The 4226-nt window shown below is 37.1% G+C and overlaps 1 protein-coding gene across 3 annotated transcripts in view; it reads right to left on the reverse strand.

Annotated features, from left to right (window-relative positions):
* Positions 1 to 4226, reverse strand: part of eppk1 (epiplakin 1) — a 25508-nt gene extending 21282 nt beyond the window's left edge. For 2 of the 3 annotated variants that reach the window (XM_061092928.1, XM_061092926.1), the window contains exons 1-2: positions 3623 to 3776; positions 516 to 615 (exon numbers count right to left, since the gene is read on the reverse strand). The gene's annotated coding sequence lies outside the window, so the exon portion shown is untranslated. Of the gene's footprint in view, positions 1 to 515; positions 616 to 3622; positions 3777 to 4207 lie in introns of those variants that run through there. The other variant, XM_061092927.1, reaches the window with a different exon arrangement.

A 4226-nucleotide genomic window follows, 5' to 3' on the forward strand; every position in this document is an offset into this window, starting at 1 on the left:
CTAAAGAATTTTACAACATAGAGACTGTTGTTTACATGGGATTGAATACTGCATGCATTGTCTATAATTATAATTACACTACAATATGTGTTGTTTTAGAAAGGTGTTGTTTAAAACCTGTTGGGAGATTGGGAAAGAACTGCATGGAAATACGCATGTAACATTTCTAAATAGTCTTCTCACCACTAATAAGAGTGTGTAAATAGCACTATTTTATATTGATATTATATTGAAATGTAGTTTATGCAGCAGAGGATAAGTGTGGATAAGTACATTTTACTTTAGTGATCTTTATTTTGCTATTTTAGCAGATTAATGCGATATAGCTGGTGTGATCCCTACACTTAATGTACAAGAGTAAAAGTCTCTTTCAATATTTATGTTTCACTCATAGTTTTAATTCTTAAGCTTTTAATGTATACAATTTCATGATAATAAAATCAGATAACTCAAACGTCTAACCCTATAATAAGTATTCACTATACATGTTCGATTTTACATTTTACACAACAAACCTTCTGGGTTGCGTCTGATCGCTGGAAGGTTTCTCCAAAATCCTGGATGAAGACCAGAGGAACTCTTTATTGTCCGAAGCAGAGACTTTGAAATGTCGTCCTGATGGAGATGAGGAAAGAAAACGTACATTTGTCAAACCTCCTTCTAACCAACAATTTTATGATGGAAAAGTGCCAATATGTGTGGAATCTTTTGTGAAAGTTAATTAAACGTAATCAAGATAAGATCGACATTTCGACACACAGGTAAGAAAGTAAATAATAAGAAGAGCAATGAACCTCTGGACGTTCATGAGCGTCTTTTACAAGCACGCTGTATTTGTTTTGGCACGCAGGACACAAAGCCTCAAAACTAGAACAGCCAGATGCCCGGTGTTCTAACAACACTCCAAACACAAACACTTCTCTATTCTTAACCCTTTAGCTGCGACATAAGGATTATCCGGATGAACAAGCAGCCATTGTTCAAGTTTACACTTCTAATGAAAACAGCCCGAGAACGTCAGGTTGAAATTAGAAATGTGTGGAAAGGTGTAACCATAAAAATATGGAGCTCAATGTGCCACACAACTTGTATCAAAAGTTAAAGAAAGTGATGCAGAAATTCTTGAAATTGTTATCTTTGCATGATGCTGTTGAAATTTACCTAAAACAGAAACTACGATAGTTAGAGCATTCTTTTTGCAGCAGCAGCAGCAGAAAGTCAAGGCCTCAGCTTGTCGAATGCTTGAGGCAACGACTTCATGTTTCATTACAAGTGTAGGAAACATGTTGATGAAGCATTTTGGTGCCAGAGAGGAGCAGAGCAAAGTGGGCACATCTCCAAAAACACAAATATGTGCGTAGTTCCAGTAACTGATTGAGAGTGAAATGTTTTCGTATCCATGTTTTATGTGGTTATTTGGCGATTGATGTTAAAACATGTCCAATGTTTATTATTTATTAAATCATAACTCAATTTTATAACTTTTTATGATTGCCTATGTTTTCTTAACAGCTTTTATCTCAGGTTGAACAGATTTGAGATTAGATGAAACATTTGATAGATGCTTTATTTTTTAAATTCATAACCCAATTTGATTACTTTTTATGATTGCTTATGTTTTGTTAACAGCTTGTATCTCAGGTTGTACAGATTTGAGATTAGATGAAACATTTGATAGATACTTTATTTTTTTAATTCATAACCCAATTTGATAACTTTTTATGATTGCTTACGGTTTGTTAACAGCTTTTATCTCAGGTTGTACAAATTTGAGATTAGATGAAACATTTGATAGATACTTTTCACACGGAATGGCATCGCAGTAAAACAAAAATATCGAAGCAGACACAATTTATATTGCAGAGTTCAAACTATTTTCAAAGAGGTAATTATATTATATTATCTACTAGTAGGGTACTACTACTAGGACTTCTACTTTGCTACTGGAGTTCCTTGAACCCAAAGTACTGTATGTATCTGAACTTTATTTATTCTACATGTTACTTCAGGTTTGAACTCTTTGTGATCACACACACAGACAAAGGCCTCTCTCTGCCCCGCCTGCTGAGATCCATGTTAAACATGATGTCACCAGGAGTGACAGAAGAGAAAGAGGGTGTGGAGGAGAACTCTCCTAAACCTGCTCACTCTTTTGATAACACCACTCCGAGGGGAAATGTGGATCATAGACAAGCCTCCATTCTGTGGATTATTGCCTCCACATGTTACTTTTGTAGGAAAATCCTTTTTAAAAAATCACCTCAATTAGCGTCGCTGTGTGAAATGCAAATCAGTATTTAAAGCCGTGTTCACAGCAGCTCGTGAGCAGCGTGCAGTTAAAAATACAGCTCTCCTGCCATTTATCATCCCCGCGGAATAAAAGGCGTGAGCTGTTGTTTCACTGCGTACCGAGCAACAGCGGCGTGGCCACCACGGAGCAGTCACGACATCGACCTCTATCAACACAAACGTCTGCCTGTAAAAGCAGAGCAGCTGTTTGAATCCAACACCCACTTTGTAAATGTTTGATTTAAAGATGTTGAATATTCACTTTAAGTTCACGACACGATGTGGGTTTACTTATCGTACCATAAAGTCAAATCCCCTATATCAACTGCTGAAAGCTGCTCCCACCAAGTGAGAGCAAACTGTGACAACACTAATTGATCTTCACAGTTTGCCGTCAGCAAGTTGGTAAATGTACTTTCCTGCCCTGAAGCAGATATTTAAACATTTCATTCTCTCTGCCAAACAGGTCTGCGGTGCCTTCTCCTACTTGTTTGCAGGATTAAACAAAACCAACAGATTACCACAAAACATGTGATCAAACAAGATCCCACTAAGTGTTGCAGCAGATCCAGGATTCATTTCACTTTCTTTAATATTGCGAAATAGTAAGTTTTTTTCAACATTTCTCTTGATCTCTCAGAGAAAATGAAAAAAATCGGACATGTTTGAAGATTCAGATACAAATCCAGATCTAGTTAGGTAAGATTAAATTGGCAGAGATATTGTGGTTGACTTTATAAAGTTTAAAACTTAATTCAAAAAGTGAACCTTGAGTGCACTATGAATTTGAACTTAAACTAGTTACACCTCATTGTCTGTTTACCATTAACGTCTAATTGTATTGCCTTTGCTGATTGTTTTTTCTGTAAAAAACAATTTGTCTCCATAACTTAGAGACACTTATAGATGATCTCTTCCCCAAACATGTTAGATTTATTGACTTTGACAAATAATTACTGGTCGTAAAAACTATATAATTAACTTCCTATATCACTCAACTAATCCCCGCAGCTCCGATTATGATGACACCGTTTTTTCAATAGGTTAAAAATACTGTATTCTTCAATCCTTTCTATCAACAATTTAAAATGAATTAAGAAAATGCAAACTGTGACAGGTTTGAAAGTGATTTATAGGAGGAAAGAAAAGGGAACGTCTCTGACAATTTTGGGGTTGAACAAATTTGTCAGATTAAATTATATGTTCTCACAATTGAAGCCTCAACTCGGCCAAGAAACTGTCAAGACTGAGAAACCTGCTGCCTCCTTGTTGCCTGAGAGAAAACAAGAACCTGCAGAACAATCACGAGATAAGAAGCCGCGGAGCAACTTACCACTTCTCTTGGCTCAAACTCACATGTGCACACAGCAGTCATTATCACGGGGTGCATTCAAGATCCCGTCTCATTAACAGTAAGAATGCATGAGGCACCTGAGAACAATTGAGTTGCACAAGAGTTTCCACAGCTGTAATTGTGGAAAAATGCCAGATTGTAATTACGTGTGTGCTCACTGCTGCAGACACAGTGTTCTGATGTTCTCTCTCAGCGGTGACACACAGGCCGTTGGTGTGCAACAAGTTTATTGTGGCAGCCACCGCGGTCAAAGGTGATAACACAGAGGACTGTTTGCTTTCCCTTTTCTATCAGAGGGGTGTTGGCGGTGGGTGCAACCCACACAATGTTTTTCTTTACTTTGGCTTCTACACTATTCTCTCTCTCCTGGTCCGACTTGTCCCACTCAAATGAAAATAAGTTCAAATGAGTTGTTTCTTTCTATGTCATTAAACCACATTCACAGAAAGAATCAGCTTCTCCTTACTCACACAGATCAGTTTCTTCTCTTAGAGCTTGAAAACTAAAACAATTAATTATGACATTTCCCATTATTGATTTCTAAAAACAAAGCCCAGCTCTTACCTGAGTGTGCTTGAGTCCC

The sequence above is a fragment of the Limanda limanda genome, chromosome 19 (assembly GCF_963576545.1).
Source record: "Limanda limanda chromosome 19, fLimLim1.1, whole genome shotgun sequence".
Classification (NCBI taxonomy): Eukaryota; Metazoa; Chordata; class Actinopteri; order Pleuronectiformes; family Pleuronectidae; genus Limanda; species Limanda limanda.